The 26,134-nt window shown below is 39.5% G+C and overlaps 1 protein-coding gene across 1 annotated transcript in view; it reads left to right on the top strand.

Moving 5' to 3' along the window:
• TRHR (thyrotropin releasing hormone receptor) overlaps positions 1-26,134 on the top strand; it is a 62,590-nt gene that overhangs the window by 5,119 nt on the left and 31,337 nt on the right. The gene's annotated exons all lie outside the window — the stretch shown is intronic.

Raw genomic sequence — 26,134 nt, 5'->3', positions numbered from 1 at the left:
GTCCCAGCATGTAGCAGTTCAAAATGCACTTTGCTCAGGAAATGTTCTAATAAAAGGCTAACACCAGGGCTTCCCTGTTGGGGCAGTGGTTGAGAGTCCGCCTGCCGATGCAGAGGACACGGGTTCGTACCCTGGTCCGGGAAGATCCCACATGCCACGGAGCGGCTGGGCCCGTGAGCCATGGCCGCTGAGCCTGTGCATCTGGAGCCTGTGCTCCGCAACGCGAGAGGCCACAACAGTGAGAGGCAAAGGCTAACACCAAGCTCAATTTGTTACAAACAATTATTGAATTTTTTTTAAATGTCTGTTTTTCTTGCTAAGGATTACTAAAAATCCTTTTACGTTTCAGATCACCTGAATGCTCAGGTGGTTACAGTTGAATAATGGTTTTATATGAGTTAAACAAAGGGTTTCACTTTGTTTCAGTAGATATGGTTTATAAGACAATACAGGAATGAAATACTTTTATATCATATGCACATTTACCTATAGTTACACAATTGTTCTAAGTTATCTATGAACTTGGCTTTCAGGTCCTTTTCCTTCTTTGTTAAGCAGAAAAAAAATAGATGGTAAATATCCTCAGAGCTGAAAAGAAAAACTTGAAATCAACAATACTGGCTCTTTCAAATGGGTTGAATTTTCTTTCTGTTTTTTAAAATCCTGCAGGAATGCAGTTCTTCCTATGTGCACAGATAGAAACTGAGTGTGTACTTTTTTTTTTTTTTGCGGTACGCAGTCCTCTCACCGCTGTGGCCTCTCCCGTTGTGGAGCACAGGCTCCGGACGCGCAGGCTCAGCGGCCCTGGCTCACGGGCCCAGCCGCTCCGCGGCAGGTGGGATCCTCCCGGACCGGGGCACGAACCCATGTCCCCTGCATCGGCAGGCAGATTCTTAACCACTGCGCCACCAGGGAAGCCCATGAGTGTACTTTTTAAAGTAAGCACATGAATCATCCACACTATCACTTCCTAAACTCTAGATCAGCTGAAATATGAAGAACTGTAATTGGACATTGGGCACATAGTGAAATAAGTTACTAATAAATGTAGGTGTTTTAGACATGCATGAAATGAATAATGAACTGTCACTAGAAAGAAATATATACAACATTTTAAATGATACCATGATACTTGATTTATATAACATTTAGTATTAAAGATGCCCAGGTGATAGAAAAGACTTGAGCAACTAGGGAAGAGTTGAGCAACTATTGCCAGCTCTTAGATTTCTGTTGTTTGGGTCTAGCAGTACTACCTAATACAAGGCATATTTACTGGGCCTTGTATTGGGCATCTGTTACCCAAAACTTGATTAAGGGAAACTTAGAGAGATCTGTTGGCCATCTGCCAAGACAAACATTAAGAGAGTGAAGAATACAATAAGAGAGTAAAGAATACATACCTCTCAGTTAGAGACTAAACATGGGGTAATGTCTGTAGCAAAGAAGGTCAAGGAGTAGATTCATTCATTAGACTCTAATTTAGATCCTTGTTTTAAATTCTAAAATATTGTTTGTCTGGTCTAATATCTTCCCTTTCAATTATAGTCATTAGCACCTATCAGCATTAATAATGTGCTTCAAATTGCTAATTGTGTTACATGTTCACACTCTTATTTCAAAGCTATTACAAATAGGCTGCCCTTATAGAGGCTGAGTGGTAAGAGAAAAAGCCAAAGATTTGACTCCAAATACCCTGGGCTTTAAAAGGCCAGGGCTCTAATCAAGCTTGGATGTATGACCTTGGGTAAGCAGAACTCTCTGAGCCTCAGTTTCCTCATCTTTAAGGATAAGGATAAATAACAACCAGGGCTGGTGTGAGGGTTTAATGAAATACCTTATGAATGACACCTAAAATAGAGTGTTGGTTCATCTGAATGTTTAATTAGTTTCATTCTGAGTTTTTTTAATATGTTGGCAACTGTAAGGGAAATATTTATTCTTTAAAATATGCATTCACCATTTAAACAAAGATCATTTGTTGAGCAGGTGTGTATATGATATAGAAACTTCTCCAAGAAACTTTTTAATAATTAGGGCATTTGGAATTGTATTCAGAGCATTTGGGGTTGTCACAATAACATCCCTGTCACTTAGCATCAGGAGCCTGGGATGCCAAATGACCTGAAATGTGCTAGACAGCCCTGCACAATGAAGTGCCCTGTTACAAATGTCAAAACACCCTCCTTGAGTAACAAGGGATGCCATATAAATCAAAAGAAGTGTATTGAAGTAATATGTCATGTAATTCAGTCTTGATTATAGATAGGAGGAGAGTTCAGAGAAAAGAAAGGAAATTATGGGTCTAGAGGGATCAGAGAAGCCTTCATGGAAGAGGTGGCATTTGAGAAGGCTCTGGAAGGATGAGGATAATTTGGAAAGTAAAAGTCAAGAGGGACAGCACTTTACACAGAAAGGACATGGCTGGGATGAGAATGGTATGGATTTGGAGAAGGGGTCAGGAAGGGGATTTTTATAGTATGTAGTGATTTGGTTGACTAAAATGAAGTCTTTGGGGAACAGCAAAAAGTACGATTGGATTGATGTGTGTGTGTGTGAGAGAGAGAGAGAGAGAGAGAAGGAGAATGAGAGAAAGGGCTGTAGAGGGTCCCAGCTATCAGGCAGAGCAAGGAGTTTGAACTTAGTGCAGGGACAATGAAGAAAGTGAGTGGTGAGCAGGCGGCAGCAATGAGGAAAGTGATGTTTGGGGACAATAAATCTGACAGCTGTGGACCAGGCAGGATTGGAGGCTGAGAGACTTGTGGCAGAGGGACCACTTTGGAAGTTGTTGGTAGTAATTCAGGCATGAAGTAGTACGACTCTCTATCAGGAGAATGTAAAGTAAGGTGTGAACCAGAGAGAGCTTTCAAAGAAAGAGAGGGTGAGATGTGAACATATCAGATACAAAGGATGAAGAGGGAACAATTCAATGTGGCTTCAGGGTTCCGAGTCTGGAAGAACGGTAGTGCCTCCAATGAATGGAATGAGAGCCATGAAGGGGAGTCAGTTTTGTCCAAAATCAGTGACCCTTTGATCTGGCTCTTCCTCTTCTGAAACGGTTCTTTTCTTAAACCTTCCAAAGGTTCTAACTCCACCTCCTATAACCCAAGGACTATTATTCTAATATTTTCTCTGCATGTTTTTTCTTTCAGGCAATTTTAATGTACGTTTTAATAAATATTCTGTCTGGACCAGGTCTTTCTAACCAAGTAATGAAAGTTAAATGTGCATAGCCTAAAAGAACTACTTTTTAAGAAGAAATAAGAGAGTATTTATATGTAAGGGACAAGTGTGGGGTTTTTGTTAATTCATTTGTTTGCTTTTAACTTATATCCCCTATGCAGAAAATTCAGACCAGAATCTTTTTTCTTCCTATTATTCAGATTCAATTATGTTTTAGGAAACCAACTAAATATTTGGTAAATTCAATGAAACAAATTACTCAGAATAATGGCTTGGAATTGTGTAGACAAAAGAATTATCTGATTGACGAAATCTTTTGCTTTACAATTGGCTGTGATGATAATGGAGACATGGTTTAAATGATCACATTTTTCCCATTTCAGCTCTACACACTCCCAAAAGATCTCTCTCTGTTCAGTCAGTTCAGGTGTTCAGCACTGTGTAGATAAAATATCTTTATCATTGACTGCATATATCAAAGGGATTGATTGGATCTTTCAGTATTTTGGAGACACAGAAATATCTTGGTAAAGGACTACACTATGGATAAACACATTCAATTCAAATATATTATTTCCACAGGATACGGGGTATGCAGGATATTTTACAGATCAGGCTATCAGTTTCATTTTCAGTTGAGTCACACTAACATACTTTTTTGTTTGTTTTTTACAGTATATCTGGTGGGAAACTGTGCAACATAGTCCAAGTAGCAACTCCAAAAGTTTATGGCAAAACTTTCATTATGGATTTTGTTTGGCTTAAAAAGCCTTTGAAATGCCAAACAGTCTTTGTTTCCATAAATTTCTTAAAAGCCTTCTACCTTCCTAGAGGAATGTTGGTAGCCCAAGAGACAAAGGCAGCTTTCCTTTTAAAGCAATATGTGCCTTTTGTTGCTGTTGTTGCTGTTATCGCTGCTGATGATAGAAAAGCAGTCATGTATTATGGAAAACACAGAAAACTAGGAATAAGAAAAAAGGCATCCTTTACCCCACCTCTCAAAACCCACAATTTATTAGCATTTAGTCATATTTATTTTCATGTTTTCACTTGATCTTTTTATATCATTATAGTCAATATACAGATATATAATTTTATATGCTGTTTTTACACAAAATGTGAAATTAATCTTCTCAAGGATAGCACAGAGTAAAAGAAAATGGATAAGATTGTGAGTCAGTTTTTCTCAGCCGCAGTTTTCTCATTAATAAAATGATACTAACAATTCCTCATGGAGTTACTCAAATCAGATGAGATGCATCAGACAAAATTTGTGGGTTTTTTTTTTTTTTTTGTCTCTCCTCCCTCCTGTACCATCAGCTACCCTTCCATCAGTCCTTTACTTCTCAGTGACTTCCATTCCCCTAGGCAGCCTCCTGACTCTGACTCTGAGTAAACCGAGTAGGATGTGCTCATGGAAAATTAAGAATTCTGCCGCAGGTGCGGCAAAAAACAACAAAAAAGAGTATATTAATGATACTAAACTCTCCAGCATTAGGCCTAAATCAGAGGTTCCTCAAGTTTACTGGGACTGTTTTTGTACTGTTTTCACAGGTCCACCTTTCATTTTTAATTGTTTTATTTGTTCCATTTTTCTGGGTTCAACTATATCCTTAATAGTATAAAGATCTCTTAGATGGGAAAAAAGTGCAATTTTTGTAACTTAGCACACAGTTATCTAAGTGTGCAATCTTATTTTATTATTAAAGAAAAGTTTTCCAATTCACATCCTATATAAGGAAAAACTACATGTCATAAATTGCCTCAGTGAAAGTGCCCTGCAGTTACATGTTTTGTGTCCTTTGGTTAGATGAGCGCACATTGTGTATTCCCAATTTTATGCCTGCAGCTTTGAGACATAATTTCACCAGTAAAGAAATATAAATTTTCCTGTATGCCTACAAAAAGGAAAAACCTGCACTCGTACAGAATTCTTGATTTTACCACACACCAAGAAACACCTTAAAATCAGCTAACCTTGAAAATGACAAACTATATTTCTTTACGTAGCCTCTCGTGAATTCTTCAAATTGCAGGTATTCCAAGTTCCAGACAGATTAAGTCTGGGCCGTAACCATGTTCTTAGTCTCCTTTACTTTTTTTCTGAGTTGGGGGAAGGGTGAGAGGTATAAAGCTAGAGCTAGGTCAACATCCAGCAGAATTTTGCAGTAGGTCACTTTATATTCACTACCCTCCTCACCTTAATGAAACATTCACTCACAACCCTAAAAGCACCTAGTGCTGTCCTAGGTGGGGGCTACGGGGATACAGAAAGACACACTCTTCATCTTCAAGGAGCTCACTACTGGCCATGTACACAAATAATCCTGAGCAGACCATTATGTTCTACAGCAGAGGACAAAGCCTCCATGAGGGGCAAAGCAAAATGGCGGAGAATGGAGGAAAGCTCTATGGAGAACATGGCATTGATCTGGGCCTGTAAAGATGGGCAGAATGTCTAAAAGCAGCAATAAGGAGACAGAGAGAAAAGGAAGAAAGTTCAACAGAAAGAGAGGAATAGATAGGGGAGGGACTGGACACGTTCAAGGAGAGAGTAGTCTAGTATCATTGAAGTGGGGCAATGAAAGTGAACTGTCTACTGAGGGAAGCCTGAACCAGATTGTGGTCCTGCTATATCTAACTCCCATCTCTCCTCCCCATCCTTGACCTTTGTCACTCTACCTACTTACACCCACACCCATGATTACAACTCCCAACTATGAGAGTCTAGTACACAGCTCTAGCAAAGACATCTTCCTGACCCCTACGCCTAATTGAGTTTTGGACATCGTGTAATTACATCAAATCCAATATGTCTAAAACTAAATCCATTCTTTTTTCCTTTGTAAACCCCTACCTCTTTTTTTCTTTCCTATTTTAGATTCCCAAGCCACAAATCTAGGAGTCCTTCTAAGTTCTTTTCTGTCCTATATACTCACCCCAAATCCAAGTAATAGTCAAGTGCTAGTGACTCTAGCTGATAACTCATTATTTGACCTACTCCATCACACTACCATTGTCCTAGTTCACTATTTCTCACCTGCTCTATTTCAGGACACACCTCACCAAGCCTCTCTGACTCCCATTCCTCTGTCCCCCCACATCATTCTGCACATTTCTCACTAGGGGGTTTCTCTAACAAACAGATATGTTATTAAAATGCTTTAAAGTTCCCGGAGGCCTAGAGTTTAAACATCTTAGCATAACAAGTAAGATCCTGGCTCCTTTATATGTTTTTAGCTTCATCATTTATGGCTTTCCTAACTCAGACTTTATGCTCCGGTGATACTGAATTATTTGTAGTTCTCTGAACTTGCTATGTTCTCTCAGCCAAAATACCTTTCACCTGGCAAACTCTCAATTATCATCCAAGTCTCAGATCAAACAGTGCCCCCCATGCATCCCATCAAGCCTTCCCTGAATGTCGCAGGCAGATCTATGTAACTGGATGCCTAGCTATAACCATGTGTGTTAGGTATTCTGCCTATGTGTCCGCAGTACATTGCATATACTTCTGGTTTAGTAATTCTTATGTATCATAATTGTTACCTGTTGGTCTTCCCATTGCCACTAACATCTGTAACAGTAGGGCCCGTATCCCCAGTGCCCTCAGCACTGAATTTGGCATGTCACAGGCTCCCAGAAGAGTTTATAGATAGTCGTGTGTTGCAGCCAAAGAGTACAGGCTTTGCAATACAGCAGGTGGCTAGCATTTCTTCCCAAACCTATGTTCAGTGACATCACACTGGTTGCTTAAAATTGGTCATGGTTGGAGTAGTAACACTGCAGAAATCAGCAAATATGACATTTCAGGGCCCCTCCCTTTTTTTGTGGAGAGCCAATTGTTAAATACTGATCAGTATACTTCTCTCTATGTGCATATCACACATAATAAATGAAAGTGTAAAAGAGTACATACACGAATACTTTGGAGCTAAGTCAATTCCAACACTCTATTTTGCTCCCTGAAAAATTATTGCGTATTTATTCCATATCCTTCACTGATTTTAATTAAAATTTATTGTCTTTTATTGAATGTCTTTTGAATTCCAAAACAGAAAAACTAGCAACCAGCTAGTATGATAGTGAGTTTGTTACTAGATAAGACTTTTGAGCAAGATTTCCACCTTCCAGACAGAACAGACTGACTTAGAAACATGGCGGACTCAAATCATAATTTACTTTTTGTACAGAATCCTGTTGGCTTTCCAAAGAGCCTTTCAGATATCCTCCCCAATGAGAGAGGTACATTAGACTGAATGCACAGGGATGCAGAGGGATAGCAACTTAAGGAAGGAAACAGTGTGAGCAGAAGTATTAAGATGAGAATAAATCTATCCAAGCACTCCTATGTGGCTAATTTTCCTAAAACAATTTGCACACATCATCTTCTTTCAAAAAGAAACATCGCCAATCTCCTCTGACTGGCTTTCAAAGCCCTCTAAAATCTGACCTTTTCATCATTTTTCTGGCTTTGTTCATCCATTGTTTCTTTAATTTAATAGACAATTATTGAGCACCAATTTCATGTCAGGCATTACTCCAGAAAACCAATAATAATCACTGTCTTATGGGAACTTTCTGTAAAATACAAAAGATCACCTTTCAAAAATGGTGATAGTATTGGGGTAGTATTTTTGTTTTTTTCAGATATATACTCAGGAGTGGAATTGCTAGGTCATATGGTAGCTCTATTTTTAATTTTTTGAGAAACCTCCATACTGTTTTCCACTGTGGCTGCAGCAAGTTACATTCCCACCAGCAGTGCACAAGGGTCTCCTTTTCTCTACATCCTCACCAACATTTGTTATTTGTGGTCTTTTTGATGATAGCCATTCTGACAGGTGTGAAAAAACAAAAACACTAATTTGAAAAGATACATGCACCTCAATGTTCATAGCAGCATTATTTACAATTGCCAAGATATGGAAGCAACCTAAGCATTCATCAACAATTGAATGGATAAAGAAGATATGGTACATATATACAATGCAATATTACTCAGCCATAAAAAAAAGAATGAAATCTTGCAATTTGCAGCAACATGGATGGACTTGGAGGGTATTATGCTAAGTGATATTGTCAGACAGAGAAAGATAAATACTGTATGATATCAGTTATATGTGGAATCTAAAAAGTAAAACAAATCAGTGAATATAACAAAAAAGACAGACTCACAGATATAGAGAACAATCTAGTGGTTACCAGTGGGGGGAGGAAAAGGGAGTGGGGAAAGTTAGGGTTAGGGGATTAAGAGGTACAAACTATTATGTATAAAATAATCTACAAAGATATATTGTACAGCACAGGGAATATAGACAATATTTTATAATAACTATAAATAGAGTATAACCTTTAAATATTGTGAATCACTATATGGTACACCTGTAACTTATATAATATTGTACATCAACTATAATTTTTTTTAAGTTGAAAAAAACAGTTGGAAAATACAAAGTTAGGCTGTACAGTGTGCAGAAGAGGCAACAAGGAATGAGTGAACACCATACATAAGGCTGGAGAGCAGGCCCTCAACAGAGAAGAGTCACTTCGCTTTAGAAAAATGAGTAGGTGTTCGCCAGGCCAACGTGAAACCAGCAGAATTTATGTAGCCAAGCAGAGCCCAGGGTAAGACCTTGGAAGTCCCTGTGTGCCACTGAAAGCAACTAAATCTGGTTCTGAGGCACCAGGGAACCACTGAAGAACTCTAATAAGGACAGTGGCAAACTGGATTTGACTTTCGGGAACTTCACTCATAAAATTTTACAATGAAGCCAGCCCATAACCAGGGAAACAGAAATGAGGCTTTTGCAATCCGAGCAAAAAGCAAAGAAGACTTGAATTCGGGCGTAAGTGTAGAGAAGTCTAGGAAGGATATACAAGAGTTAAATCAGTGGAATTTAACTACTAATTTGGCAAATGAAAAAGAGGTTCCTAAAGTGAGTCCCAGATTCTCACCTGGAGTGACTGGGCAGGCAGTGGTGTTAGCAAGCATGGCACAGAATACAAGAGGAAGAACAGTCTTAACTATATTTACTCCTTCCGCATAGAAGGGCGTGTCTCACCAGATTCTCCCATGTATAATAAGCTCATTTGATTTTGCAACCTTGCTCATGTAATTTTTCCCACCTGTAGAGCCCTCCCCACTCTTCATACCTCCCACCTCTCTGAAAAGCTCAAGTTCCCAGCTCAGGCTGCAGTTAGAGCCAGGGGTTCCGTACATTGGACATCTACCTGAAGGCAGAGTCTAGCATGAGCTCTAGACTCAGAAAAACGTAAGTTCAATTCTACTTCCTATCTCTGTAACTTTGGATACGTTATTTTACTCCTTGATACTTGTTTGTTCAAATGTAACATGGGATACTAATGATACCCACTCATAGGGTTGCTGTGAGGAAATGCTTAGTACATAGTAAGCGTTTAAAAATGCTTATTTACTACATTTAAATTATATGCTCTAGTTAAAATATTATTTACCCCGCCTTATTCATGAAATAGCAAAAAATACAGACTGGTAATTCCCCAAAACGACAAAGTTTAGAGGTTATAATAGAGGTTGATCTTCCAGGCTGATCTAACAGCATATTCATAAGATCAAATTAATATTTCTTGAGCTCTGCTATGTGCCCAGAGAGAAATACATTAAGTTTATATGAACTAACTCAATATATCTTCACAACAATCCTGAGAAGTAGGAGCTAACTGTAGAAGAGAATTTGGAGGCAAGTGAATGCAAAGTGACCTGCTGGTTGTAGCAAAGCCAGAATGTTGACCCAGCACACCTGCTCCATTTCAACCACAGGGCAAGAGAAAATCAAATAAAGGTGAGACTGGTGAGGGCTAAAGTAAGTTTCCTGGAGGTGGATGTTTGGGCCGGGTTAAAGAGACTGAGAGGAAAGAGGTCGTTCCAGATAAAGGAGGGAGATGGGAAGGATATGACAGTATTATCAACAGGAGAAAAAAGCTCAGAATTTTAAAAAGCATTTTCTGTCTGAGGAATAGTAATGAGATTAGTCAGATGTGGGCCAAAAGTTTATGGGAAATAAATTTGGAGGACATGCAGACTGGGGCTGGAACAGTGAGACCAGAAAACCAAGCACAGGACCACCACCTGCCTCCCCAAGCCCATCATCAGGCTGGTGACCAACACCAGGGAAATCACATTCTATAGGGCGCAGCTATCCCAGCCTTGGAGTTTCCCTTCCAATGGGCCCTCGTTAACCTCTGCTGATCCATTTACAGGACCATCACCGGTTCCCTCTTTTCATGCCTATTTCAAAACTTTCTACTCTCCTGAAGTTGTCACACCTGGAATTTTTTTCCCTCTGAAATCCGCCCCCAACATCCAACCTCTCCTCTCTAATGCTACTTCCTTAATTCCAGTCTCATCATGTCATCCCTGCACTGTAGACCAGGAGGCTGGTCTCTCTGCCTCGCCAAACTGTTGCATAAGCATCCTAACCAACTTCCCTGCCTCTTAGTTGCCCTCTTCCAATTCATCCCCCAGGGTGCTGCTAGAATCATCTAAAATGCAAACTTGATAACAGCATCATGCTGCCTGAAGTCTTCCAATATCCTTTTTCCCTATAGGTTTAAATCCAAGGTCATAATAATAGCACACTGGGACATTTATGTTCTGCTCCCCACTTACTTTCTCAAGCTTATCCCCTTTCTGTCCCCAACATACCATTCTACAAGCAGTTTCCTTATCTGGCCACACTCTTTCCTACCTCCAAGCCAGTGTGCATACTCCCCCTGCCACGAGCATTCCATACAGATGCAAGAACAAAATGCTACAAATGGGAGGGACAAACACCAGTCCCTGCCAATGGAGAAAAAGGAAGCCTGCTCTGCGTCATGACCTATGAGAGGGTCAAATGAGGGCCTGCGCGCACCGCATTGCTGTAGTAATTTGTTCAAATGTCTCTCCCACCAGATTGTGTATCCCACAAGGGCAGAAACATTATCCCATTCATTTTTGTGTCCACAGTGCCTGTCATGGCGCCTAGGGACATACTGATAAATGACTAAACTAGTAAAGACTGGATATAAAGGTAGAAGGGTCAAGTATGACTCCAAAGATTTTTTCAGGAGACCAAAAATGGTAAAATTGTTGAAAGAAATGTTAAGGGAAAGGATGTTAAAAACACTGTCAGAAATCTTTAGCTTAAGATGAGGATATGGAAATTTTACATTGTAAGTATTTAGGATTTGGAAAAATTTAGACTGTTGAGTAGTCAGAATCAGATATGTGCATTTATGAACCAATAGAATAAAGGAAAGAAGGTATGACTAGGGTTGAATTTATTTATTTATTTATTTATCTATCCTTTTTATTGAACTACAGTTGACATACAATATTGTATTCATTTCAGATGTACAACATAGTTATTCAACATTTACATACATTATTAATTGATTACCACTATAAGTCTAGTAACCATCAGTCACCATACAAAGCTGTTACAATATTACAGACTATATTTCCTATGCTGTACATTACATCCCTGTAACTTATTTATTTTATAACTGGAAATTTATACCTCTTAATCCTCTTTACTTATTTCACCCGACACCCCACCACCCTACCCTTTGCTAACCACCAGTTTGTTCTCTGTATCTATGACTCTGTTTCTGTTTTATTTTGTTTGTTGTTTTCTTTTTACATTTCACACACAAGCATACTTCATTTTTTGCACTTCACACGTATTGCAATTTTTGCAAATTGAAGTTTTGTGGCAACCCTGGGTTGTTGGATGATGGTTAGCATTTTTTAGCAGTAAAGAATTAATTAAGGTATGTATATTGGTTTCTTTTAGACAAAATGCTATTGCACACTTAATAGACTACAGTATAGTGTAAACAAATTTTATATGCCCTGGGAAACCAAAAAATACATGTAACTCGCTTTATTGTGATATTCTCTTTATTGCCATGGTCTAGAACCAAGCCCACAATAGCTCTGAGGTATGCCTGTATAAGTGAAGTCATATAGTATTTGTCTTTCTCTGTCCCACTTATTTCACTTGGCATAATACCCTCTAGGTCCATCCATGTGTTGCAAATGGCAAGACATCATTCTTTTTTAAGGCTGAGTAATATTCTATTATATATAATAGATACATTATATATATATATATGTATATATATATCACATCCTCTATCCATTAATCTGTGGATGGATATTTATGTTTCCATATCTTGGCTATTGTAAATAATGCCTCACTGAACATAGGGGTGCATATATCTTTCGGAATTAGTGTTTTTGTTTTCTTCAGATAAATACCCAGAACCAGAAGTGGAATTGCTGGATCATACAGTAATTCTATTTTTAATTTTTTGAGGACCCACCATACTGTCTTCTAAGCTGGGTGCACTAATTTATAATCCCACCAACAGTGCACCAGTGTTCCTTTTTCTCCACATCCTTGACAACACTTGGTATTTTTTTTTAATTAATTAATTTACTTATTTATTTATTTATGCTGGCTGTGTTGGGTCTTAATTTCTGTACGAGGGCTCTCTCTAGTTGTGGCGAGCAGGGGCCACTCTTCATCGCGGTGCGCAGGCCTCTCACTGTCGCAGCCTCCCTCGTTGCGGAGCACAGGCTCCAGACGCACAGGCTCAGTAGCTGTGGCTCACGGGACCAGTTGCTCCGCAGCATGGGGGATCCTCCCAGACCAGGGCTCGAACCCGTGTCCCCTGCATTGTCAGGCAGACTCTCAACCACTGCGCCACCAGGGAAGCCCACCAACACTTGTTATTTGTTGTCTTCTTGATAATAGCCATTGTGACAGGTATGAGGTGATACCTCAATGTGGTTTTGATTTGCATTTCCCTCCTATCAGTGCTGTTGAGCTTCTTTTCATGTGCCTGTTGGCCATCTTTATGTCTTCCTTGAAAAATGTCTATTCAGCTTCTCTGTCCATTTTTTTTAATCAGGTTGTTCTGTTTTCTTGATGTTGAGTTGTATGAGCTCTTTGTATATTTTGGATATTAACCCCTTATCAGATATGTCATTTGCAAATATCTTCTCCCATTCAGTACTCAGCCTTTTCTTCTCGTTGATGGTTTCCCTCACTACGCAAAAACTTTTTAGTTTGTGGTAGTCCCATTTGTCTAGTTTTGTCATTGTTGCCCTTGCCTAAGGAAACAGATCTAAAAAAGTATTGCTAAGACTGATGTCACAGTGTACTCTAGAAGTTTTATGGTTTCAGGTCTTACATTTAAATCTTTAATCTATTTTGAGTTTATTTTTATATGTGGTGTAAGAAAATGGTCCAGTTTCATTCTTTTGAATGTAGCTGTCTTGTTCTCCCAACACCATTTATTGAAGGGGCCTTCTTTTCCCCACTGTTTATTCTTGCCTCTTTTGTCGTAGATTAATTGACCACATAAGTGTGGGTGCATTTCTGGGCTCTCTATTTTGTTCCACTGGTCTATGTGTCTGTTTTGGTGCCAGTACTATACAGTCTTGATTACTATAGATTTGTAGTATAGTTTGAAATCAGGGAGTGTGATACCTCTAGCTTTCTTTTTGTTTCTTAAGATTGCTTTGGCTATTTGCATTCTGTTGTGGTTCCATACAAATTTTAGGTTTATTTGCTTTAGTTCTGTGAAAAATGCCACTGATGTTTTGATAGGAATTGCATTTAATCTGTAGATTACTTCGTACATTTTATCAATATTAATTATTCCAATCCATGAGCACTATATATCTTTCCAGTTTGTGTCATCTTCATTTTCTTTCATCAGTGTCTTATAGTTTTCAGAGTAGAGGTCTTTCATCTTCTTGGTTAAACTTATTCCTAAGTATTTTATTCTTTTTGATGCAATTGTAAGTGGGAGTGTTTTTTTAATTTCTCTTTCTGATAGTTTGTTATTAGTGCATAGAAATGCAACAGATTTCTGTATTGATTTTATATCCTGCAACTTTACTGAATTCATTTATTAGTTCTAATAGTTTTGGGGTAAAGTCCTTAGAATTTTCTATATATAGTACCATATAATCTGAAAACAGCAGCAGTTTTAATTCTTTCTTTCTAATTTGATGACTTTTATCTCTTTTCTTGTCTGATAGCTGTGGCTAGGAATTCTAATACTGTGTTGAATAAAAGTAGTTATTGATAGAGGACATCCCTGTCTTGTTCTCAATCTTAGAAGAAAAGTTTCAGATTTTTACCATAATGTTAACTGTGGGTTGTCATATATGGCCTTTATTGTGTTGAGTAATATTCTCTCTATATCCACTTTGTTAAGAGCTTTTAGCATGAATGAATGTTGAATTTTGTTAAATGCTTTTTCTGCATTTATCAAGGTGATTATATGATTTTTATTCTTCAATTTGCTTATATGGTATATCATTTTGATTGATTTTTGGATACTGAACCATCATCCTTGCATCCCTATAATAATAAATCCCTCTTAATCATGGTATATGATCCTTTTAATGTACTGTTGAATTCAGTTGGCTACTCCCCCTACCCCACATTGTACGTTTTTTACATTGTATTTTACATATTTTTATTTTGTTTGTTGCTTAACTAATTATTTTAGGTATAGATGATTTTTACTACTTTTGTCTTTCAATCTTCATGCTGGCTTTATAGATAGTCGATCCACCACATTTATTGTATGCTTGCCTTTACTAGTAAAATTTTTTCTTTTATAATTTTTTTGTTTCTTGTTATGGCGTTTTCTTTTCTGTTTAAAGAAGTACTTTAACATTTTTTGTAAGACTGGTTTAGTAGTGATGAACTCCTTTAACTTTTGCTTCTCTGGGAAACTATTTATCTCTCTTTCAGTTCTGAATTGTAACCTTGCCAGGTGGAATATTCTTGGTTATAAGTGTTTCTTTCTTTTAGTACTTTGAATACATCATGCCAATCCCTTCTGGCCCATAAAATTTCTTCTGAAAATTTAGCTGATAGACTTATGGGGATTCCCTTGTACATAACTAGTTTTTTTCTCTTGCTGATTTTAAGATTCTTTCTTTATCTTTAACTTTTGATAATTTAATTATAATGTGTCTTGGTGTGGGTCTCTTTCAATTCATCTCATTTGGGTGTCTCTGCCTCCTGGACTTGATTGTCTGTTTCCTTTAACAGGTTAGGGAATTTTCAGCCATAATTTCTTCCAGTAGGTTTCTGTCTTTTTCTCTCTTTTTTCTCCTTCTGGGACCCCTATAATGTGAATGTTAGTACACTTGATGTTGTTCCAAAGGTCTCTAAACTATCCTCATTTTTTAAACTATTCTTTTTTCTTTTTGCTCTTCTAATTGGGTGATTTCCATTACCCTGTCTTTCAGAACAATGATCCATTCTTTTGCATCCTCTAAATAGCTGTTTATTCCCTCTAGTGTATTTTTTAGTTCTAGTTAGTTACTAAAAAATACTGATTGGTTCTTTTTTTATAGTTTCTACCTCTTTGTTGAAGTCCTCACTGAGTTCATCCATTCTACTCCTGTTGTAATCATCTTTACAACACTATTACTTTGAACTCTTTATCTGGTAAATTCCTTATCTCTGTTTCATTTAGTTCTTTTTCTGAGGTTTTTTCTTATTCTTTCATTTGGAAGGTATTTCTTTGTCTCCTCATTTTGCCTAACTTTCTGCGTTTGTTTCTGTATATTATATATATCAGCTATGTCTCCCAGTCTTGAAAGGATGGCCTTATGTAGAAGGTGTTCTGTGGGGCTCAATGGTACGATCTCACCTAGTCAAAAGAGGCAGGTGCTCCAGGGGTATCCCCTGTGTGGGATGTGCATGTCCTCCTACTGTGATAGAGCCATGATAGCTGCAGACCTCTTGGTGGACAGAGTTGGTTCCCAGGCCAGCTAGCTGTGTGGGTTAGCCACAACTGCTGCAGACTCCCTGGTGGACAGGGCTGGTCCCTGTCCCAAATATCTACAAAACCTGTCTGTAACTGCTGCAGACATGCTGATATGAGGGCTGGCCCTCAGTGCAGCTGGCTGGGAGGTCCAACCTCGATTGCTGCTGGTACATCGATTTGTAGGGCTGGCTTCCTGTAGCTGAAGCCACTTTGAAGGGGCACTTTGCCAGCTAGAATAGCCTGACAGGTTGGGGAGGACAAGAGCCACTTCAGAGGGGCAACCAGGACAGGTGGGTTGAGTGAGGTGGGTCCCAGAGAACACCAGGGTGGGGAGCACGGTTTTAGCTAGGTTGATGGAGTGTGACAGAAATGGCACTTGCCAGCGCTGGGCCAGCTAGGTGAAAGGCAAGTAAAAGAAAACTGGCACCCACCAGTGCTTTCGTCCCCAGAGGAAGTGCAGCCAGATACCTGTGCCTCCGGTACCTGCCTTTATGTTAGTCAATGATTCTCCTTTGTATATGACCCAGGTTCTTTTCAAGCTGCTGCCTCTGTGCTGGGATTCAGAGGGAACGAGTTTATGTGCAAGCCCTTTAAGAGTGAAATCTCAGTTTTCCACAGCCCTCCAGCTCTCTGGGCCATAAGGCCCTCTGGATTTCAAAGCCAGCTGTTTTGGGGGCTCATCTTCCCGGCGCAGGACCGCTGGGCTGAGGAGCCCAGTGTAAGGCTCAGACCCCTAGCTCCTCAGAGGGGAATTCCATGGTTGTGATATCCCTCCCACGTGTGGGTCACTGCGCTGGGGTCGTGGGTTCTGACTGGACCACATCTCTGCCCCTCCTACCCATCTCGATGTGGCCTTTTCTTTATACCCTTAGTTGTAGAAAAGCTGTCCTGCTAGTCTTCAGGTTGTTCTCAGAGACACTTGTTCTCTATATAGTTGTAGTTTGGGTGTGTCCCTGGGAGGAGGTGAGCTCAGGGTCTTCCTACTCCACCATCTTGATCCGGACTCTGGCTAGAGTTGAATTTTTTAAAATGGAAGGACAGACTGACAAAAACCTAGTTCTGGAGGAATGTCTGCATTTAGGAGGCTAGAAGATGACTGGATTCTTTGCTACAGATTAAAAAAAAAACACCACACACAATTTCCCTGTCCTCGAACAGCCAGAGTGTCAAAGGCATAGCTGTAATGGATGATTCCAGTTAGGAGGGAAAGTAAAGAAAGAAGAATGAGCCAGGGAGAGCGAGGAGGTTCGGTTAAATGAATAAGTGGATTTATCTAAAACTGGGGCGTCGTGTCCTTGCCACTAGAGTCAAACACAGCTCTTCAGAGCTGCATGGGAGGCACCTGAAAACTAAAAATTAAATTAGCTCTGAAAATTAAACAAGGCTAAATACATGTGCACATGGGATAGGATGAATAATGTAAAACACCTGACATCCATATTTAGTTGAAATAAAAATAGATAATATTATGTTGGAAAAGAAAATATTGCAACCTTTTGTAAACAACACTTTTAGCCAAAAGCTATCTCTCTTGGATAGATTTTGCCTGAACATAATTTGATAGTACCTGCAAGTAAGTACAGCATCCTCTGCCTCTCCCTTCCGTGCCTTTGTTGTTTGAGTCTTACGTGGATTTATGACTATGGGAGAACTCAGCATACTTTCCTCAGGCAGCAGCTCTTAGCTTTGAAAATAAGGAAGTGACTCAGTGAGCGAGGTGGCATGATCATGAGAATGAAAGAGGAAAGAGAGTAAATGCAGAGCACCCCATCACTTTTCAAAGATCATTTTTAAAGTCAAGTGACCCAAGTGCAGCATTGACACACTGCCATGTTTCCCCTGATAAGGGTTCAGCTTTGTGAGTGATTCTACTTGGCAAACATTTGAAATATTATGCATATAGAAAACTCTGGGTGGGAAGAGTGAGAGAAAAGTGTGCGCTGAGATAGTTTCTGTTCTACTGGGAAAGATAGAAATAAGCTCAGATTCAGGGTGAATTTACAGGAGAAATATTTGACTAGATATTATAAAGTGCTAGAATGGACCACCAGGAATTTCTTTACAAATCAATTAGACAAGTCTCTGAATAAGTTAAGAGCAATCAAGTCACTACTTTTATATAAACCAACTGTAGTACACAGTGGAGGTATGATCCTGGAATTAAAGATGGCCTTGTTCAATTATTACAGTCCCTTCCAGTGCATTCTTATATGGAATGGGAAAATAGTGGAAGTAAGGACAAATTCGTACCTACTCATTTATGAGTCAATTGAGAACCTACTATATGTCAGGCACTGTATTAGGCACTAGGATATAAAAATGAAAAAGTCAGAGTTCCTGCTCACAAAAAGGTCACAGTCTAACAGGAAAAAACATGAAAGTAAACTGATCATTAAAGCCATAAAGGAATGAGTGTTATCACGGGAAAAAGCACAGATTAGTGTTACCTGACCTAGATGGCTTGGGGAAAGGTGGGCATCAAGAAGGCCTTCTGGAAAAGAAGACTCCTAACCTGAGCCTTGTGAATTAATAGAAGCTTTGTAGGTGAAGAAGGGAAGGAAGATGGTTTATGCAAAGGAGACTCTACCGTTGAAGACCAGGAGTCCAGAAAGAACACAATCAGTCCAAAGAACTGCAAGTATTTCATTAAGGCTGGGCAACAATAGAGGAGACTAAACCAGGAAATAAAGTCTTAATCTAGGATACTGAGAATTTGGACAATATTCTAAAGGCTATGAAAAGTCACTGGAAGACTGCAAGGCAAGGTGTATTATAATTACATTTGCGCTTGAGGACGATCACTGTTTTCAGTAGGCAAAGGATTAGATCAAAGTCAAGGGCATTAGTTAGGACAGTGCTGCAACCATGTGGGCGAGATAATCGGAGTAATTCTGCAAAGGCCTAACATGATGAGGTAAATAGCAGTGAGGATAGAAAGAAGTAGATACATCTGGAATAGAATCAATAGATTTGATATATGCAGATGTGTAGAAAGGGGGAGAGAAAGGACTCAAACACCTGCACCATTGAGAAAAAAAAGTGGTATGACAGTTGAGAGTCTGCATTCTGGAATCTCATGCCCATATGAGTACCTGGAACATGAAAATAATAAACGTTATTATTAATTGGAGAGTGTAATTTGCCTAAATGAAGACAATTGGTGGAGGAACATATTTCACGGTGTGGGGGTGAGCATGTTATTCAATTCTGCCTTTGCAGTATTTGAAGTGTCAGTAGGATACATGGGTGCAGTTAGAAATATAGAATTAGAGCCCAGAAGAAACATCTGGCCTGGAGATACAGATCTGAGAACAAATCAGGTTTGTGGAAGACTCCGGATTAAGTATAATTACAGGAAGAAATTTTGTGGAATGGAACGGAAACCCTGGAGTAGCTAGAATTGTAGGGAGACTGGGATGAACAGCCTATGAAATAAACAGAAGAAATTGCCACGGGCTTCCCTGGTGGCGCAGTGGTTGAGAGTCCGCCTGCCGATGCAGGGGATGCGAGGTCGTGCCCCGGTCCGGGAAGATCCCACATGCCGCGGAGCGGCTGGGCCCGTGAGCCATGGCCGCCGAACCTGCACGTCCGGAGCCTGTGCTCTGCAACGGGAGAGGCCGCCAACAGTGAGAGGCCCGCGTACCGCAAAAAAAAAAAGAAAAAGAAATTGCCAAAGAGGAAGGAGGAAGAACAGGAGAAGTAGAGTCCCAAAAGCCAGAGGAAGGGACTTTCAATAGTGATCAATAAAGAGGAAAAGATAAGAACTGAAAAAGCACCTAAAACATGCATTAGTAACCTTTGTGAGTAGCGTTTCCATAAAGTGTAGGGGGGAATAAATCGGATCTCATGGAGTTGGTGAATGAATTTCTAAGCGGAAAAAGACTGGGAAGAGAGTAAGAGTAAACAGCTGTCTTAAGAAACTTGATTATGAGAGAGAGAACAATAATGACAGTGAGAAACAGGGCAGGGCATTTATGTTTGTTTTACTTGTATTTTATTTCTTAAGATGAAGAAACCTGAGCCTGTATAAATCCTGATGGGAAAGAGCTGGTAGAGTGGGAGGAATTATTTGTAGATACACACGTGAGACTGAGTATGGAGAGAGCACCGTTCCTGAGGATGCAACAAAGGATACCATGAAGAGTGTGGGCAAAGCAGTCAGCCTTGGAGAGAAAAGGGTGCATCCTTGTTTTCCTTGTCAGCAGGGTTTGTCTCTAAGTCACTGACCCGTTTACATCACCTAGCACCTAGCACAGTGCCTGGCACATAGAGGTACCCAATAAATGTTTGTTAAGTAAATAAATGGAAAAGTGAGTGAATGAAAGAGGAAATGAATAAGATACAAGGAAAAGAGATGAGGATGACTGTTGCAGATCAGTTTTAAGTTCTGGGGCAGGAAGTGGTGAGTTCTCACAAGCTGGTCTCTATTTTCTCAGTGATAAGATGGACAATATTGATTGAGAATGAAAGGGCAATGGCAGAGGGAGGGGACATGGCAGTTCGTTGTGGGAAATGGGAAAAGTAGATGACAGGTAGAATGGTAACAGTGTTCAGTCGCATTCCTGTTTAGAAAAAATGAACTGGAGCAGTAGTAAATTACAGGCGATCTAATTTCTTAGTGACATCTGAGTACTTGCAGTGGACCTCCTCTGGGACTTATTCCAGTAAACATCTTCTCCAGCAAATTAGGAAAATCTATCACTTTGTTCGGACCATCAGAGGTCTTTATGCATGGTGCCCTATTTAGATGAGCCATTTCATTGTCCTCAAGGTTGTTTCCTTTTCTGTTGCAAGTGACACATCCACAATGGGTACAATTTCACATTTAGCACTTCATTCCCCTTTATTGAGGCAAGGATCTTAGGACAAAGGGCCAGATCACATCAGATGTGATGCATTGCCACAGGGCAGGGACTTCTACATTTGCCAAAATTGCCACGGGGAGCCCTGCCTCCAAATGGAGAGGAGCCAGGTGCCTGGATAAACCCCTTACTCAAAAAATATCGTGAATAGGACCAGCTCATGGGCAGTAACTCCTTCCTCACCACCTAGAGCCAGACCTCTCCATTATCAGCATCCTCAGCTGACATGCCTAGTGTTCAGTCTGTTCTTCCTTCCCCTCAAACATCTTGGCTCTTTCCACTTTATTTTATTTTTTAAATTTTTATTGAAGTATAGTTGATTTACAATGTTGTGTTAGTTTCAGGTGTACAGCAAAATGAATCAGTTATACCTATACATATATCCACTCTTCTTTTTTTGATTCTTTTCCCATATAGGTCATTACAGAGTACTGAGTAGAGTTCCCTGTGCTATACAGCAGGTTCTTACTAGTTATCTATTTTATATATAGTAGTATGTATATGTCAATCCCAATCTCCCAATTTATCCCTCACCCCCCCCTTATTCCCTGGTACCCATAAGTTGGTTTTCTACATATGTGACTCTACTTCTGTTTTGTAAATAAGTTCATTTGTACCCTTTTTTTTTTAAGATTCCACATGTAAGTGATATATGATATTTGTCCACTTTATCTTTAGAGGATTTTGGAAACACACGTAAAAGCAATTAGCCTTGGGGCAAAAGCAACACACTCCATTTTGCACACAGTCCTTTACTTTAACTTTGCTCTTGACTTTATCTCAGAGAAAGAGGGTATCATGAGGTGCAGACACCCTTAATAAATAGGGATCCACACGATCGAGGGTGCTTGACCCTTCTTGTCCAAATGCAAGCATACCAGCTTCCCGTGCCTCACCAGGACTCTTGAGATGCTAAAGGGAAAAGCCAGAGAGGCTCCACATAGTAACACTTTCTTCTATCAGTGCTACTCTTCACACTTCAGCATCACGCAGAATATTTCTTTATTCCTCAGGGGAGCTCTCCCATCTCAAGAAGTCTGTGCCAGCCACTCAAAATCCAGTGCAGACCCAAAATTCAGACAGGTGGGGAAAATGCTGTTATTCACGGTGGCTCTTAAGCTCATGAATAACAGCTTCTGTTGCTGGCGCCTCCCCAACTCCACCTATTTCCTCAGAATAATTAATCAAAAGAGGTTATTAAATCATACCAGGCTTCTTGTCCCCTTCTAAACATGCTTTAAAATAGAAAATTATCCATGCACTCTGGAACTTTTTTTTTTAAATCATGAAAACTGAGGCACCAAAAGAAAACTCATGGTCCTATTAAACTCAGCCAAAAGACAGAAATTTCTAGACTGTGATGGTATGAATTTTCTCAAATAATTTTTAATGACCATTATGAAACTCTTGGTAGCATTTAAGGAAGGCACAATAATTTTTGCAAACTGATGTAAATGTAGACCCACCTTCAGATGCTGCTGCTATCTTTTAAAGAGTTACAGAGTAAAGATATTATAACTAGAATTCTATTTATTCAATAAGGCCATCTTCCTGCCTCAACTAAACTGACTCAGTACAATGCCAATATTAAGGGTAGAGTCAAGTTATTTAGTAACATGGAGGAATATAAACTATTCTTTCAAAAACACCAATAATTTGTCATGAAGACAACTTGAAGCGTGGTGATTAGCAAGGATAAAATTCACAAAACCGTTTATGGATATGCATACCCTTAATGGCCTGGGCAGTTTCATGAGTGTTCTTAAAGTGAGCACAAAGATTTGAACCTCTTGACTCGCATGATTTTGTGGGGTTTTCTCGGTCAAATGAATAGTGAACCATTTTTAGCAGTCACCTCAGGCCGCTTACCGGAAAAGGCTGAAACTTCCAAGAGATTCTTACAACCCTCCTCAAAGCCTCCCCACCCCAGGTGGAGAGTCACTGTTTAAATATGCTACCTTAGATTCTTCAGTTAAAATCATGCCCCAGGCCACTTGCCTTGTCTTCCTCCCACCAATGTAACCAAGCAAGTAGTCTGTCCCACTTGCCTAGGTGTCAGTTGTTTATTAACCTTTTTGATAGGTAATATTATTGAGCTTTTGCTACATTGAGCCAGGCATGTTTCTCAGGGATTTTCACATCTCATCTCATTTCTGCCTCTGACATAGACATAATTTTCTCATCTTAGTTTTAAAGGTGAGGAGTCTGAGGTTTAGCAACATTAAGCTCAGGGCCCCCAGTCAAAAAATAGGAGGGGAAAGAGTTTAATCCTAACATCTGATCTAAGCCCTCTAATAGCAATGCTACACTCTACTTCCTCACATACCTGTCCACGGTACTAGTATCTCAGAGATTAGGTATAGAGTGGGCCTATCTGCCTAAGAAAAGGGGAACTTCTTCTTGTATATGTGACAGTTAAATTGATTCGTTCATTCCACAAAATGTGTTGAACACCTGCTTGAATGATCCAGGCACTGTTTAGACCTTGAGAAACAGAGATGAAAAAATAAGACAAAAATCCCTGTCCCGTAGACCTTACATTCTAAAGGGGGAGTGGGAGGTGGGAATCAGGGAATAAATACACATAATATATAAACAAACACACATAGTGTATCAGATTTTAGAGAAGAATTAAGCAGATAAGGAGGATATGAAAACTTGAAATAGAAGGGGTATGCTTTTAAATAGGACAGTCAGAGATATCAAATAAATAGCCCATTAGCAGAGTGCAGTGTTATTTTGATTCTATATGCAGGCATTAGTAAATGTCATTTATAAATCAATGCCTGAAACAACAGGGTTTTTCCCATTGATGAAATGTTAAAACAGGCTGGCTTAACATTAGTCATTTGGCTTTTATGCACAGGAAGTGTAGAATTAGTGATACTATTTAATAATATTTCATAAACTTGTATAGCACTTATTCTAAAAGAAAATGAATTTTACGTTCTAATTCAGAACTGAAGTATTTCCCAGTGGTGGGAATAGGGACCTCTAGGTAGGTCAGTGATTGAGAGAGGTTTGTGATAAATGTTCCTTTATCCAGGTACAGTGTCAGGCCTCTTCATTTTTGTAAGAGAAAGTCTGACAACCTCTATCTTCCCTTCTCAACTGGGAAAGAAGAGACAGTTGCCTTTTTAGGGACAGGATAAGAGAATTCCGTTTTTTCGATGGCAGCCGGAGTGGTTAAAGAGCAGATTGGGACAAACTGCCTGGATCAAATCCCAGTTTTACCCCTTGTAAGTTGTATATGGGTTCCCTCATTTGTAAAATGGAGATGATAGTACCTTCCTCATGATACTATTGTAGAGAATTAAATGAGCTAATGTGTAAATGAAGCACTTAGAACAGCACTTGATGCATAGTAAGTAATGAGTGTTTTCTATTATTAGTTTCAAAAATACCTTTCGCCGTTCTAGCATTTGCTATGTCCCAAGACCTAGCATAAGCACTTGATCTACATCATCTCATGTTTCCACACAAAAACCCTGGGAGGTAGGTAAAATTTCTTTCACCATTTCCCTGAAGAGAAAACTGAGACTCAGAAGTAGTTTCAGTAGCGCCCAAAGTCTAACAATTGGTAAGTGGTGGGACCGGGATACCAGCACAGAGTGACTGTTGTAAGAGAAGAGTCTTTGACGTTAGTAAGTTAGGAGGGTTTGATATAAAAACCAAAGGACTGGCTTGCTTAGGGACAGGAGGACCAACTACCAATCAACATGTAAATGCACCTTCTCCAACTGGCTCCTATACTGGTTTCTGAAATACTCCTGACTTAATCACCCATGAAAGTGCATCATACCTTCTAGAAAAGTAGCTCCCAGGAGTAGCTCCCAGGATTATTGAAAGTACAGTGTTAACATTACATTTTTTTTTAAGGTCGTAAATCTCCCGTATCTTTTTTTTTTCTTATATATAAATATGTTCCCATATCTCTTCCCGCTTGCGTCTCCCTCCCTCCCACCCTCCCTATCCCACCCCTCTAGATGGTCACAAAGCACCGAGCTGATCTCCCTGTGCTATGCGGCTGCTTCCCACTAGCTATCTACCTTACGTTTGGTAGTGTATATATGTCCATGGCTCTCTCTCGCTTTGTCACAGTTTACCCTTCCCCCTCCCCATATCCTCAAGCCCATTCTCCAGTAAGTCTATGTCTTTATTCCTGTTTTACCCCTAGGTTCTTCGTGACATTTTTTTTTCTTAAATTCCATATATATGTGTTAGCATACGGTATTTGTCTCTCTCTTTCTGACTTACTTCACTCTGTGTGACAGACTCTAGGTCTATCCACCTCATTACAAATAGCTCAATTTCGTTTCTTTTTATGGCTGAGTAATATTCCATTGTATATATGTGCCACATCTTCTTTATCCATTCATCCGATGATGGACACTTAGGTTGTTTCCATCTCCGGGCTATCGTAAATAGAGCTGCAATGAACATTTTGGTACATGACTCTTTTTGAATTATGGTTTTCTCAGGGTATATGCCCAGTAGTGGGATTGCTGGGTCATATGGTAGTTCTATTTGTAGTTTTTTAAGGAACCTCCATACTGTTCTCCACAGTGGCTGTATCAATTTACATTCCCACCAACAGTGTAAGAGGGTTCCCTTTTCTCCACACCCTCTCCAGCATTTATTGTTTCTACATTTTTTGATGATGGCCGTTCTGACTGGTGGGAGATGATACTTCATTGTAGTTTTGATTTGCATTTCTCTAATGATTAGTGATGCTGAGCATTCTTTCATGTCTTTGTTGGCAGTCCGTATATCTTCTTTGGAGAAATGTCTGTTTAGGTCTTCTGCCCATTCTTGGATTGGGTTGTTTGGTTTTTTTGTTATTAAACTGCATAAGCTGCTTATAAATTTTGGAGATTAATCCTTTGTCAGTTGCTTCATTTGCAAATATTTTCTCCCATTCTGAGGGCTGTCTTTTGGTCTTGTTTATGGTTTCCTTTGCTGTGCAAAAGCTTTGAAGTTTCATTAGGTCCCATTTGTTTACTTTTGTTTTTATTTCCATTTCTCTAGGAGGTGGGTCAAAAAGGACCTTGCTGTGATTTATGTCATAGAGTGTTCTGCCTATGTTTTCCTCTAAGAGTTTGATAGTTTCTGGCCTTACATTTAGGTCTTTAATCCATTTTGAGCTTATTTTTGTGTATGGTGTTAGGGAGTGATCTAATCTCATACTTTTACATGTAGCTGTCCAGTTTTCCCAGCACCACTTATTGAAGAGGCTGTCCTTTCTCCAGTGTACATAC

This window comes from Delphinapterus leucas, chromosome 17 (genome assembly GCF_059928025.1).
Source record: "Delphinapterus leucas isolate spDelLeu-1000000601 "Yukka" chromosome 17, BTC_Dleu_Yukka2, whole genome shotgun sequence".
NCBI classification, from domain to species: domain Eukaryota; kingdom Metazoa; phylum Chordata; class Mammalia; order Artiodactyla; family Monodontidae; genus Delphinapterus; species Delphinapterus leucas.
Note: the sequence above shows the minus strand (reverse complement) of the source record. Positions and strands in the feature narration are given on the sequence as shown.